Source organism: Cherax quadricarinatus, chromosome 91 (genome assembly GCF_038502225.1).
Source record: "Cherax quadricarinatus isolate ZL_2023a chromosome 91, ASM3850222v1, whole genome shotgun sequence".
Lineage (NCBI taxonomy): Eukaryota > Metazoa > Arthropoda > Malacostraca > Decapoda > Parastacidae > Cherax > Cherax quadricarinatus.
Window position 1 is genome coordinate 3,834,416 of NC_091382.1, and position 16,050 is coordinate 3,850,465.

Sequence of the window (16,050 nt, forward strand, 5' to 3'; positions counted from 1 at the left end):
GGTATTACAGAGTGTACCACTAGAACACCTAGCATGGCTAGGTATTACAGTGTACCACTAGAACACCTAGCATGGCTAGGTATTACAGAGTGTGCCACTAGAACACCTAGCATGGCTAGGTATTACAGAGTGTACCACTAGAACACTTAGCATGGCTAGGTATTACAGAGTGTACCACTAGAACACCTAGCATGGATTACAGAGTGTACCACTAGAACGCTTAGCATGGCTAGGTATTACAGAGTGTACCACTAGAACGCCTAGCATGCCTAGGCATTACAGAGTGTACCACTAGAACGCTTAGCATGGCTAGGTATTACAGAGTGTACCACTAGAACGCTTAGCATGGCTAGGTATTACAGAGTGTACCACTAGAACGCTTAGCATGGCTAGGTATTTCGGGCAGACTTAGTTTTATTCTTAATTGTAAAATATTACAAATTATGAGGTAAGTTGGTATTATGGCTAAGTGACTAAATACTAGTTTGTGAGTTTAGCAATGTGAATGCTTTTGTTTTGGCACAGTACATAGTTTCAGTATTGGAGTATCACAGGATTCATTATTTTAAGATTGACATTAATATTTCTGTTTATGGTCAAATGAGTGAGTGAGTGTAAGTGTGAACCACCAGGTGGTATTCGTGTAGTTAGTTGACAGGGTGTATCAGGGAGATAAGATGTTTTCTAATGGTAGTTTTGAAGGTGATGAATGTGTCTGCAGTTCTAGAATTCTCAGGTAGGGTATTCCAGATTTTAGGGCCTTTGACATACATTGAATTTTTGTAAAGGTTTAGTCGGACACGGGGAATGTCGTAGAGATGTTTGTGTCTGGTGTTATGCCTGTGGGTTCTGTCACAACTATCAAGAAAGCGTTTTAGGTCAAGGCTGATATTAGAGTTTAAGGCCCTGTAGATGTAGATTGCACAGTAGTAAGTGTGGATGTACTGAACTGGGAGTAAGTTTAGGTCTATGAAGAGTGGGGGGGGGTTGACAGGGGATGGGATTTAGTGATTATTCTTACTGCAGCTTTTTGTTGGGTTATTATTGGCTTTAGGTGTGTTGCTGCAGTTGATCCCCAAGCACAAATAGCATAGGTGAGGTATGGATAAATAAGTGAGTGGTATAGTATGAGAAGGGCATTTTGCGGCACGTAGTATCGTATCTTGGAGAGGATCCCAACATTTGGATACTTTTTTGGTTATATGCTGGATATGGGTGCTGAAATTCAGGTTGATTCAAGGTATAAGCCTAGGAATTTTCCCCCATTAATTCTGGTAATTAGAGTGTTGTCAATCTTAATGTTAATTTGTGCATCTCCTGCTCTGCTACCAAACATAATATAGTAGGTTTTGTCAGTGTTAAGCATAAGTTTATTGGCTGTCATCCAAGTCGATATTTTGATCAGCTCCTCATTCACAATGGTGTTGAGGGTGGCAAGATTAGGGTGAGAGATGACATAAGTCGTGTCATCAGCAAAGAGAATGGGTTTCAGGTGTTGGGATACGTTTGGAAGGTTATTGATGTATATGAGAAAGAGCAGGGGACCAAGGACACTTCCCTGCGGAACTCCAGTATCAAGTGGCCGTGTTGCTGATGCTGTGTCTTTAATGGTGACGTACTGATACCTATTAGTAATGTAAGATTTGAAATAAGCAAGCACATGGCCTCTTATACCGTAATGATCAAGTTTGTGGAGTAGGATGTCGTGGTCTACTGTGTCAAAAGCTTTTCTTAGGTCAATAAAAATTCCTAGTGGATATTCCTTATTTTCCAATGCTGTGTAAAGCAGATCTAGCATTTTTATGACTGCATCATTAGTGCTTTTATTTTTCCTGAATCCAAATTGGCAGGGGTTGAGTATGTTTTGAGCCGTTATAAATGAATACAGTCTCCTGTGCACGAGTTTCTCAAAGATTTTGGATAGCAATGGTAAGTTTGATATTGGCCTATAGTTGTTTAAGTCTGTAGGGTCACCACCTTTATGTATTGGTGTAACCCTTGCCATCTTGAGTAGTGTCGGGAAGGTGCTAGTCTCTAGTGACTTGTTAAAAAGTAATGAAATAGCATGCGAAATAACATGGGCCGCTCGCTTGTACAGTAATGGTGGGACATGAGACAGATTCCCTGAGTTATTTTTAAGTGACTTTATAATCTCGGTGACTTCCGTGGGCTCAGTTGGTGCAAGATAGAAGGAATTAGGGAAATTCCCATCTAGGTAGTCCCCGGCATGGGCATTGGTATGTGGGATTTTACTGGCGAGATTAGATCCTATGGTTGAGAAGAAGTCGTTTATCTTGTTAGCTGTGTCAGTGGGATGTAGTGGTGTTTCATTAGGTTTAGTTAGGACAATATTCTTGGTTTTTCTCAGTTTGTGGGTTTGTGGGCTGGGTTACCATCTCTGGGTGAACCATGGGCTGGGTTACCATCTCTGGGTGAACCATGGGCTGGGTTACCATCTCTGGGTGAACCATGGGCTGGGTTACCATCTATGGGTGAACCATGGGCTGGGTTACCATCTCTGGGTGAGCCATGGGCTGGGTTACCATCTCTGGGTGAACCATGGGCTGGGTTACCATCTCTGGGTGAGCCATGGGCTGGGTTACCATCTCTGGGTGAACCATGGGCTGGTTTACCATCTCTGGGTGAACCATGGGCTGGGTTGCCATCTCTGGGTGAACCATGGGCTGGGTTACCATCTCTGGGTGAGCCATGGGCTGGGTTACCATCTCTGGGTGTGCCATGGGCTGGGTTACCATCTCTGGGTGAGCCATGGGCTGGGTTACCATCTCTGGGTGAGCCATGGGCTGGGTTACCATCTCTGGGTGAACCATGGGCTGGGTTACCATCTCTGGGTGTACCATGGGCTGGGTTACCATCTCTGGGTGAACAATGGGCTGGGTTGGCATCTCTGGGTGAACCATGGGCTGGGTTACCATCTCTGGGTGAACCATGGGCTGGGTTGCCAAATCTTGGCGAGCCATGGGCTGGGTTACCATCTCTGGGTGAACCATGGGCTGGGTTACCATCTCTGGGTGAACCATGGGCTGGGTTACCATCTCTGGGTGAGCCATAGGCTGGGTTACCATCTCTGGGTGAACCATGGGCTGGGTTACCATCTCTGGGTGAACCATGGGCTGGGTTACCATCTCTGGGTGAACCATGGGCTGGGTTACCATCTCTGGGTGAGCCATGGGCTGGGTTACCATCTCTGGGTGAACCATGGGCTGGGTTACCATCTCTGGGTGAACCATGGGCTGGGTTACCATCTCTGGGCGAGCCATGGGCTGGGTTACCATCTCTGGGTGAACCATGGGCTGGGTTACCATCTCTGAGTGAACCATGGGCTGGGTTACCATCTCTGGGTGAGCCATGGGCTGGGTTACCATCTCTGGGTGAACCATGGGCTGGGTTACCATCTCTGGGTGAACCATGGGCTGGGTTGCCATCTCTGGGCGAGCCATGGGCTGGGTTACCATCTCTGGGTGAACCATGGGCTGGGTTACCATCTCTGGGTGAACCATGGGCTGGGTTACCATCTCTGGGTGAGCCATTTGGTGGGTTACCATCTCTGGGTGAACCATGGGCTGGGTTACCATCTCTGGGTGAACTATGGGCTGGGTTACCATCTCTGGGTGAACCATGGGCTGGGTTGCCATCTCTGGGCGAGCCATGGGCTGGGTTACCATCTCTGGGTGAACTATGGGCTGGGTTACCATCTCTGGGTGAACCATGGGCTGGGTTACCATCTCTGGGTGAGCCATGGGCTGGGTTGCCATCTCTGGGTGAGCCATGGGCTGGGTTACCATCTCTGGGTGAACCATGGGCTGGGTTGCCATCTCTGGGTGAGCCATGGGCTGGGTTACCATCTCTGGGTGAGCCATGGGCTGGGTTACCATCTCTGGGTGAACCATGGGCTGGGTTACCATCTCTGGGTGAGCCATGGGCTGGGTTACCATCTCTGGGTGAACCATGGGCTGGGTTACCATCTCTGGGTGAGCCATGGGCTGGGTTACCATCTCTGGGTGAACCATGGGCTGGGTTACCATCTCTGGGTGAGCCATGGGCTGGGTTACCATCTCTGGGTGAACCATGGGCTGGGTTACCATCTCTGGGTGAGCCATGGGCTGGGTTACCATCTCTGGATGAACCATGGGCTGGGTTACCATCTCTGGGTGAGCCATGGGCTGGGTTACCATCTCTGGGTGAACCATGGGCTGGGTTACCATCTCTGGATGAACCATGGGCTGGGTTACCATCTCTGGGTGAACCATGGGCTGGGTTGCTATCTCTGGGTGAGCCATGGGCTGGGTTACCATCTCTGGGTGAACCTTGGGCTGGGTTGCCTCTCTGGGTGAGCCATGGGCTGGGTTGCCATCTCTGGGTGAGTTATGGGCTGGCTTACCATCTCTGGGTGAGCCATGGGCTGGGTTACCATCTCTGGGTGAGCCATGGGCTGGGTTACCATTTCTGGATGAACCATGGGCTGGGTTACCATCTCTGGGTGAGCCATGGGCTGGGTTACCATCTCTGGATGAACCATGGGCTGGGTTACCATCTCTGGGTGAGCCATGGGCTGGGTTACCACCTCTGGGTGAGCCATGGGCTGGATTACCATCTCTGGGTGAGCCATGGGCTGGGTTACCATCTCTGGGTGAACCATGGGCTGGGTTACCATCTCTGGGTGAACTATGGGCTGGGTTACCATCTCTGGGTGAGCCATGGGCTGGGTTACCATCTCTGGGTGAGCCATGGGCTGGGTTACCATCTCTGGGTGAGCCATGGGCTGGATTACCATCTCTGGGTGAGCCATGGGCTGGGTTTCCATCTCTGGATGAACCATGGGCTGGGTTACCATCTCTGGGTGAGCCATGGGCTGGGTTACCATCTCTGGGTGAGCCATGGGCTGGGTTACCATCTCTGGGTGAACCATGGGCTGGGTTACCATCTCTGGATGAACCATGGGCTGGGTTACCATCTCTGGATGAACCATGGGCTGGGTTACCATCTCTGGGTGAACCATGGGCTGGGTTACCATCTCTGGGTTACCATCATCTGAGCCATGGGCTGGGTTACCATCTCTGGGTGAACCATGGGCTGGGTTACCATCTCTGGGTGAACCATGGGCTGGGTTACCATCTCTGGGTGAACCATGGGCTGGGTTACCATCTCTGGGTGAGCCATGGGCTGGGTTACCATCTCTGGGTGAACCATGGGCTGGGTTACCATCTCTGGGTGAACCATGGGCTGGGTTACCATCTCTGGGTGAGCCATGGGGTGGGTTACCATCTCTGGGTGAACCATGGGCTGGGTTACCATCGCTGAGTGAACCATGGGCTGGGTTACCATCTCTGGGTGAACCATGGGCTGGGTTACCATCTCTGGGTGAACCATGGGCTGGGTTACCATCTCTGGGTGAACCATGGGCTGGGTTACCATCTCTGGGTGAGCCATGGGCTGGGTTACCATCTCTGGGTGAACCATGGGCTGGGTTACCATCTCTGGGTGAACCATGGGCTGGGTTACCATCTCTGGGTGAGCCATGGGCTGGGTTACCATCTCTGGGTGAACCATGGGCTGGGTTACCATCTCTGGGTGAACCATGGGCTGGGTTACCATCTCTGGGTGAACCATGGGCTGGGTTACCATCTCTGGGTGAGCCATGGGCTGGGTTACCATCTCTGGGTGAACCATGGGCTGGGTTACCATCTCTGGGTGAACCATGGGCTGGGTTACCATCTCTGGGTGAACCATGGGCTGGGTTACCATCTCTGGGTGAACCATGGGCTGGGTTACCATCTCTGGGTGAACCATGGGCTGGGTTACCATCTCTGGGTGAACCATGGGCTGGGTTACCATCTCTGGGTGAACCATGGGCTGGGTTACCATCTCTGGGTGAACCATGGGCTGGGTTACCATCTCTGGGTGAACCATGGGCTGGGTTACCATCTCTGGGTGAACCATGGGCTGGGTTACCATCTCTGGGTGAACCATGGGCTGGGTTACCATCTCTGGGTGAGCCATGGGCTGGGTTACCATCTCTGGGTGAGCCATGGGCTGGGTTACCATCTCTGGGTGAACCATGGGCTGGGTTACCATCTCTGGGTGAACCATGGGCTGGGTTACCATCTCTGGGTGAGCCATGGGCTGGGTTACCATCTCTGGGTGAACCATGGGCTGGGTTACCATCTCTGGGTGAACCATGGGCTGGGTTACCATCTCTGGGTGAACCATGGGCTGGGTTACCATCTCTGGGTGAACCATGGGCTGGGTTACCATCTCTGGGTGAACCATGGGCTGGGTTACCATCTCTGGGTGAACCATGGGCTGGGTTACCATCTCTGGGTGAACCATGGGCTGGGTTACCATCTCTGGGTGAACCATGGGCTGGGTTACCATCTCTGGATGAACCATGGGCTGGGTTACCATCTCTGGGTGAACCATGGGCTGGGTTACCATCTCTGGGTGAACCATGGGCTGGGTTACCATCTCTGGGTGAACCATGGGCTGGGTTACCATCTCTGGGTGAACCATGGGCTGGGTTACCATCTCTGGGTGAACCATGGGCTGGGTTACCATCTCTGGGTGAACCATGGGCTGGGTTACCATCTCTGGGTGAACCATGGGCTGGGTTACCATCTCTGGGTGAGCCATGGGCTGGGTTACCATCTCTGGGTGAGCCATGGGCTGGGTTACCATCTCTGGGTGAGCCATGGGCTGGGTTACCATCTCTGGGTGAACCATGGGCTGGGTTACCATCTCTGGGTGAGCCATGGGCTGGGTTACCATCTCTGGGTGAACCATGGGCTGGGTTACCATCTCTGGGTGAACCATGGGCTGGGTTACCATCTCTGGGTGAACCATGGGCTGGGTTACCATCTCTGGGTGAACCATGGGCTGGGTTACCATCTCTGGGTGAACCATGGGCTGGGTTACCATCTCTGGGTGAACCATGGGCTGGGTTACCATTTCTGGGTGAACCATGGGCTGGGTTACCATCTCTGGATGAACCATGGGCTCGGTTACCATCTCTGGGTGAACCATGGGCTGGGTTACCATCTCTGGGTGAACCATGGGCTGGGTTACCATCTCTGGATGAACCATGGGCTGGGTTACCATCTCTGGGTGAACCATGGGCTGGGTTGCCATCTCTGGGTGAGCCATGGGCTGGGTTACCATCTCTGGATGAACCATGGGCTGGGTTACCATCTCTGGGTGAGGCATGGGCTGGGTTACCATCTCTGGGTGAACCATGGGCTGGGTTACCATCTCTGGGTGAACCATGAGCTGGGTTACCATCTCTGGGTGAACCATGGGCTGGGTTACCATCTCTGGGTGAACCATGAGCTGGGTTACCATCTCTGGGTGAACCATGGGCTGGGTTACCATCTCTGGGTGAACCATGGGCTGGGTTACCATCTCTGGGTGAACCATGGGCTGGGTTACCATCTCTGGATGAACCATGGGCTGGGTTACCATCTCTGGGTGAACCATGGGCTGGGTTACCATCTCTGGATGAACCATGGGCTGGGTTACCATCTCTGGGTGAGCCATGGGCTGGGTTACCATCTCTGGGTGAGCCATGGGCTGGGTTACCATCTCTGGGTGAGCCATGGGCTGGGTTACCATCTCTGGGTGAACCATGGGCTGGGTTACCATCTCTGGATGAACCATGGGCTGGGTTACCATCTCTGGGTGAACCATGGGCTGGGTTACCATCTCTGGGTGAGCCATGGGCTGGGTTACCATCTCTATTTTCAGGGGTCGATTCATAGCTCCTGGCCCCGCATCTTCACTGGTCGCTACTCGGGCCACTCTCTCCATGCTCTATGAGCTTCATCATACCTCTTCTTAAAGTTATGTATGGATCCTGCCTCCACTACATCACCCTCCAGAGTATCCTACTTCTGTGACTGAAGAAATACTTCCTAACATCCCTGTAACTCATCTGAGTCTTGAACTTCTAGTTGTGACCCTTTGTTGCTGTGTCATATATCTGAAACATCCTGCCCCTATCCACCTTGTCAAATTCTCGCAGTATTTTATATGTCGTTATCATGTCTCCCCATCCCTCCTGTCTTCCAGTGTTGTCAGGTTGAGTTCCCTCAACCTGTCCTGTGTGTGGTGGAGTGTGTGTGGTGGAGTGTTTGTGGTGGAGTGTGTGGTGGAGAGTGTGTGGTGGAGGTTGTGGTGGAGAGTGTGTAGAGGAGAGTGTGTAGAGAGAGTGGCAGTGTTGCTGGTGCTGTGGTGGAGGACGGATCTGTACTTGTTGACCACTCTCAACGTCCTGACACGAGGTACTTCCTGCCTCTTGTCTGTGTAGTCTTAGTGCTGATGCCTCAACCACACCCTTAACCACACCTTACACCACACTCTTAACCACACCTTACACCACACTCTTAACCACACCTTACACCACACCCTTAACCACACCTTACACCACACTCTTAACCACACCTTACACCACACTCTTAACCACACCTTACACCACACTCTTAACCACACCTTACACCACACCCTTAACCACACCTTACACCTCACTTTTAACCACACCCTTAACCACACCCTTAACCACATCTTACACCACACCCTTAACCACACCTTACACCACACTCTTAACCACACCTTACACCACACCCTTAACCACACCTTACACGTCACTTTTAACCACACCCTTAACCACACCCTTAACCACACCTTACACCACACCCTTAACCACACCTTACACCACACTCTTAACCACACCTTATATTTTTAGAACAAACTCATTTGCAACGTTTCACTCTGTGTAGAGCTTTACGCAGCGCGAAACATCGTTCTTCACTGTGTAGAGCTTTACGCAGTGCGAAACATCGTTCTTCACCGTGTAGAGCTTTACGCAGCGCGAAACATCGTTCTTCACTGTGTAGAGCTTTACGCAGTGCGAAACATCGTTCTTCACTGTGTAGAGCTTTACGCAGTGCGAAACATCGTTCTTCACTGTGTGTAGAGCTTTACACAGCCCGAAACATCGTTCTTCACTGTGTGTAGAGCTTTACACAGCCCGAAACATCGTTCTTCACTGTGTAGAGCTTTACAACTCGCGAAACATCGTTCTTCACTGTGTGTAGAGCTTTACACAGCGCGAAACATCGTTCTTCACTGTGTGTAGAGCTTTACACAGCCCGAAACATCGTTCTTCACTGTGTAGAGCTTTACACAGCGCGAAACATTGTTTTTCACTGTGTGTAGAGCTTTACACAGCGCGAAACATCGTTCTTCACTGTGTAGAGCTTTACACAGCGCGAAACATCGTTCTTCACTGTGCAGAGCTTTACACAGCGCGAAACATCGTTTTTCACTGTGTGTAGAGCTTTACACAGCACGAAACATCGTTCTTCACTGTGTGTAAAGCTTTACACAGCGCGAAACATCGTTTTTCACTGTGTGTAGAGCTTTACACAGCACGAAACATCGTTCTTCACTGTGTAGAGCTTTACACAGCGCGAAACATCGTTCCAGTAAAGCCCTGTTCTACATCTTCATAATTCCAAATTATTAGGAAGAAACGTTAACACTTTAAAGTCGTACACCAAATCCAGTCATTCCTGGAGTGGAACCACAGTCGATGGCCTCCACTCCAAACCAACAGATACAGATACTAATGCCGGAAAAAAAATCCCCCCCAAGTACCAACAATACCACCAGTCCGATGACATTCTTCTTTGCAAATATACAGGGTCTAAAGCCAGCAACAAACAACAAAATACCTTTCATCCATGGACTGCTTGCAGAGGCAAAGGCAATGTTCGCGGCTTTCACTGAGACCCACATAAAGGATCACTTGGACAACGAAATATGGATCCCAGGTTACAACCTATACAGATGTGACAGAGTGAACAGGCAAAAGGGGGGGGGGGGGTTGGCCTGTACATTGCAGAGTCACTTGTTTGCACAGAACTGCTTAATGCCTCAAATGATGTAGTGGAAGTTTTAGCAGTAAAGGTCGAGAACCAAAACCTAGTCATTGTGGTAGTCTACAAGCCTCCGGATGCAACATCCCAGCAATTCCAGGAACAGCTGTTAAAAATTGACCACTGTCTGGAAAATCTTCCAGCTCCTGCACCCAACATCTTGCTCCTGGGGGATTTCAACTTAAGGCACCTAAAATGGAGGAATATAGCAAATAATATTGTTGCAGTAATAACACCAGGAGGCAGCTCTGATGAAAACTCACACTCACACGAGCTTTTAAATCTCTGCACAAAATTCAATTTAAACCAGCAAATAATAGAGCCTACTAGACTGGAGAATACACTAGACCTCATCTTCACTAACAATGATGATCTGATAAGAAATGTCATCATATCAAAAACAATATACTCAGATCACAACATAATTGAGGTTCAGACATGTATGCGTGGAGCCCCAGACCGACATAATGAGACTAGTCACGAGGGAGCATTCACCAAATTCAACTTCAATAACAAAAACATAAAGTGGGACCAAGTAAACCAAGTCCTAACCGATATAAGCTGGGAAGATATACTAAGCAACACAGACCCCAACTTATGCCTAGAACAGATTAACTCGGTGGCACTCGATGTATGCACAAGGCTTATTCCTCTAAGAAAAAGGAGGAGTAGATGTAAAATAGAAAGAGACAGGCGCTCCCTTTACAGGCGACGGAAAAGAATAACAGAGCGGCTAAAAGAGGTCAATATATCTGAAATGCGTAGGGAGACACTGGTCAGAGAAATAGCAAGCATCGAACTTAAGCTAAAAGAATCCTTTAGGAGTCAGGAATCGCGGGAAGAACTAAAAGCCATAAATGAAATCGAAAGAAACCCAAAGTATTTCTTCTCTTATGCCAAATCAAAATCGAGAACAACGTCCAGTATTGGGCCCCTACTTAAACAAGATGGGTCCTACACAGATGACAGCAAGGAAATGAGTGAGCTACTCAAGTCCCAATATGACTCAGTTTTTAGCAAGCCGCTAACCAGACTGAGAGTCGAAGATCAAAATTAATTTTTTATGAGAGAGCCACAAAATTTGATTAACACAAGCCTATCCGATGCTATCCTGACGCCAAATGACTTCGAACAGGCGATAAATGACATGCCCATGCACTCTGCCCCAGGGCCAGACTCATGGAACTCTGTGTTCATCAAGAACTGCAAGAAGCCCCTATCACGAGCCTTTTCCATCCTATGGAGAGGGAGCATGGACACGGGGGTCGTCCCACAGTTACTAAAAACAACAGACATAGCCCCACTCCACAAAGGGGGCAGTAAAGCAACAGCAAAGAACTACAGACCAATAGCACTAACATCCCATATCATAAAAATCTTTGAAAGGGTCCTAAGAAGCAAGATCACCACCCATCTAGAAACCCATCAGTTACACAACCCAGGGCAACATGGGTTTAGAACAGGTCGCTCCTGTCTGTCTCAACTATTGGATCACTACGACAAGGTCCTAAATGCACTAGAAGACAAAAAGAATGCAGATGTAATATATACAGACTTTGCAAAAGCCTTCGACAAGTGTGACCATGGCGTAATAGCGCACAAAATGCGTGCTAAAGGAATAACAGGAAAAGTCGGTCGATGGATCTATAATTTCCTCACTAACAGAACACAGAGAGTAGTCGTCAACAGAGTAAAGTCCGAGGCAGCTACGGTGAAAAGCTCTGTTCCACAAGGCACAGTACTCGCTCCCATCTTGTTCCTCATCCTCATATCCGACATAGACAAGGATGTCAGCCACAGCACCGTGTCTTCCTTTGCAGATGACACCCGAATCTGCATGACAGTGTCTTCCATTGCAGACACTGCAAGGCTCCAGGCGGACATCAACCAAATCTTTCAGTGGGCTGCAGAAAACAATATGAAGTTCAACGATGAGAAATTTCAATTACTCAGATATGGTAAACATGAGGAAATTAAATCTTTATCAGAGTACAAAACAAATTCTGGCCACAAAATAGAGCGAAACACCAACGTCAAAGACCTGGGAGTGATTATGTCGGAGGATCTCACTTTCAAGGACCATAACATTGTATCAATCGCATCTGCTAGAAAAATGACAGGATGGATAATGAGAACCTTCAAAACTAGGGAGGCCAAGCCCATGATGACACTCTTCAGGTCACTTGTTCTATCTAGGGTGGAATATTGCTGCACACTAACAGCACCTTTCAAGGCAGGTGAAATTGCCGACCTAGAAAATGTACAGAGAACTTTCACGGCGTGCATAACGGAGATAAAACACCTCAATTACTGGGAGCGCTTGAGGTTCCTAAACCTGTATTCCCTGGAACGCATGAGGGAGAGATACATGATTATATACACCTGGAAAATCCTAGAGGGACTAGTACCGAACTTGCACACGAAAATCACTCACTACGAAAGCAAAAGACTTGGCAGACGATGCAACATCCCCCCAATGAAAAGCAGGGGTGTCACTAGCACGTTAAGAGACCATACAATAAGTGTCAGGGGCCCGAGACTGTTCAACTGCCTCCCAGCACACATAAGGGGGATTACCAACAGACCCCTGGCAGTCTTCAAGCTGGCACTGGACAAGCACCTAAAGTCAGTTCCTGATCAGCCGGGCTGTGGCTCGTACGTTGGTTTGCGTGCAGCCAGCAGCAACAGCCTGGTTGATCAGGCTCTGATCCACCAGGAGGCCTGGTCACAGACCGGGCCGCGGGGGCGTTGACCCCCGGAACTCTCTCCAGGTAAACTCCAGGTAAACTCCTGGATGGGCGAAACAGTGTGAGCTAAAACTTTCTTACCATAAAGCTAGTTCTCTTATCACCATAAAGCTAGCTCGCATGTAACATCATAAAGCTAACTCTCTTATAGCATCACCATAAAGCTAGCTCACATATAACATCATAAAGCTAGCTCACATATAAGATCATAAAGCTAGCTCACATATAAGATCATAAAGCTAGCTCACATATAAGATCATAAAGCTAGCTCACATATAAGATCATAAAGCTAGCTCACATATAAGATCATAAAGCTAGCTCACATATAAGATCATAAAGCTAGCTCACATATAAGATCATAAAGCTAGCTCACATATAAGATCATAAAGCTAGCTCACATATAAGATCATAAAGCTAGCTCACATATAAGATCATAAAGCTAGCTCACATATAACATCATAAAGCTAGCTCACATATAACATCATAAAGCTAGCTCACATATAACATCGTAAAGCTAGCTCACATATAACATCATAAAGCTAGCTCACATATAACATCATAAAGCTAGCTCACATATAACATCATAAAGCTAGCTCACATATAACATCGTAAAGCTAGCTCACATATAACATCATAAAGCTAGCTCACATATAACATCATAAAGCTAGCTCACATATAACATCATAAAGCTAGCTCACATATAACATCGTAAAGCTAGCTCACATATAACATCGTAAAGCTAGCTCACATATAACATCATAAAGCTAGCTCACATATAACATCGTAAAGCTAGCTCACATATAACATCATAAAGCTAGCTCACATATAACATCATAAAGCTAGCTCACATATAACATCGTAAAGCTAGCTTTACTCTCCCCCAGCGTCATATGTCCACCAGCTTCACTGTAATCCAATCATTTAGAATTTACATGGTCAGCCACTCACGATGTGGCTGATGTTATCTCTCTCTTTCTCTCTCTCTCTCTCTCTCTCTCTCTCTCTCTCTACTATCTTAATATCTGTATTATTCTCCATATTTCCTATCCTCTGGGTCATAGTCTAAAGGCCCAAGAGGGAGACAAAATAGATTTTGGTCAGTATTTTAGCTCCTTGGCGGTAATTAGTCATGTACTCATTTTTATTCGTAAAATAACGATTCCAGCTACACGCACAGATATTTATATCTCGTATTTTAAGATGTATTTTCCACATTATTTTCTTTTTACAACAGTAAGACTGTATGGGGTGTACTGCGCGCCCGACCAATCAGCAGCGAGCATTCAGACTAAGACTTCCAATAATGCTGTGTTTGTAAACAAAGTGTTTACAAACACTCTGGTGTTGCCAGAGTGTAAATATTGGGGATTATTTATTTTTTTCGTTTTACGACCTAATTTTTCAACTTTTCTGAAGATGGCGAATGTTTTTGAGTAGTGTTTTTGAGGATTATATTAGATTATATTTATGCTTGGTTAGAGTTAATTTAGGTTAGGTTAGGTTATGTTTAGGCTAAGTTAGGTCAGGTTAGGTTACAATTAGGTTATGTTAAGTTAGGTTACGTTTACGTTAGATAGGTTAGGTTAGGTTAAGTTACGGTTAGGTTAGGTTATGTTACGTTAGGTTTAATCTAGGTTAGGTTACGTTATGGTTAGGTTAGGTTACGTTTAGATTACTTTAGGTTTGTTTAATTTAATCTGGGTTGAGTTAGAACCCAACCTGATAGAATTTAGCCTAAGATAACCCAACCTAAGCAAGTTTAACCGAACCTAACTTAAACCTAACAGTACCTGAGGAATGGAAATGCCACTCCTGAGGGATAGTAATACCACTGAGGGATGGGGATACCACTGAGGGATGGGGATACTAGTCTTGATCGCTCTTATATGATTGACTTAAGTAGTTAATTATTTTAATATGTGGAGATGTGGAGGGAGACTTAACTAAGATAACTACACGGTGAACTGCCTTCCCTCCTGCCTTCTTTCCTTCACCCTTCCTTCCGTTCTTCCTTGATTCACGCTTCCTTCTTTCTTTCACCCTACCTTCCTTCTTCCACTCTTCGTTCTTTCGAACTTCCTTGCGCCCTTCTTTCTTGCACTCTTCCTTTCTTCTCTCACCCTTCCTTCTTCCACTCTTTCTTCCTGCCTCCTCTACGACCCACTAACAACATCCAACCCTCCCTGAACTCCTCCTCAGACTTCATCGGCTCTTCCTTCGTCAGGTGTGGACCTGTCTGTCTTCCATTTAATCTACAATGGCTATAATAACAACGAAAATATTTAAAGAGGTCGACTGATAAGCCAGTGGAAGGCCTCGGTCAGATGACCAAAAGCTCCAGCTGTGGGTCATCATATGATTAAGATCCGCGTCAGGAAACACTTGTTCTGTTACTGGACAAGCCTTACCTAACCTAACCTAACATCTAACCTAACCTAACGTAACCTAGCCTAACATCTAACCTAACCTAACGTAACCTAGCCTAACATCTAACCTAACCTAACGTAACCTAGCCTAACATCTAACCTAACCTAACGTAACCTAGCCTAACATCTAACCTAACCTAACGTAACCTAGCCTAACATCTAACCTAACCTAACCTAACATCTAACCTAGCCTAATGTAACCTAACCTAACATCTAACCTAACCTAACCTAACCTAACGTATCCTAACATCTAACCTAACCTAACCTAACATCTAACCTAACCTAACCTAACCTAACCTCATTTAATCTAATCTAACCTGTGTTCCACAAAAACCAGCAGTAGGTAGGTGGTGTCTACGCTCTGGTCTAGGACCTGCAGTTGTCCTGGTGTCAGGGGCGTGATAAAAGGGACTTCTAGAAATAAAGATATTATTATTATTATTATTATTATTATTATTATTATTATTATTATTATTATTATTATTATTATTATTATTATTATTAAATGACAGCCTTTAGTGAGCTAACGTTTCGCAGTGTTTTCCCACGACAGAGTTCTGTGCAAACTCGTTAATTTAATAATAAGGTGCCTACTGAGATCTCAGTGAACTTTTGGTGTCACCCTCTCTTTCTCTCCCTCCCTCCCTCCCTCCCTCCCTCCCTCTTTCACTTCCCTCAGTAAATGTCTCTCAAGAGATAATCTCCCTCAATTTAGCGAGTGACCACAAGAGAACATAGCCATTACTGAGGGTCGGTCTTAACACGACCACCACCAGTCTAGGACCACAACCAGTCTAGGACCACCACCAGTCTGGGACCACCACTAGTCTGGGACTACCACCAGTCTAGGACCACCACCAGTGTGGTATTACCACCAGTCTGGGGCCACCACCAGTCATGGACCACCACCAGTCTAGGACCACCACC

General features: G+C 47.4%; 1 protein-coding gene across 10 annotated transcripts in view; it reads left to right on the forward strand.

Moving 5' to 3' along the window:
* The first annotated feature begins 8,216 nt into the window (after window positions 1-8,216).
* The window catches only part of LOC128704860 (CAP-Gly domain-containing linker protein 1), a 308,119-nt gene continuing 300,285 nt past the window's right edge, over window positions 8,217-16,050 (forward strand). For 5 of the 10 annotated variants that reach the window (XM_053800022.2, XM_053800024.2, XM_053800023.2 and 2 more), the window contains exon 1: window positions 8,219-8,294. The gene's annotated coding sequence lies outside the window, so the exon portion shown is untranslated. Of the gene's footprint in view, window positions 8,295-16,050 lie in introns of all 10 variants that reach the window. The other 5 variants (XM_053800017.2, XM_053800020.2, XM_053800019.2 and 2 more) reach the window with 2 other exon arrangements.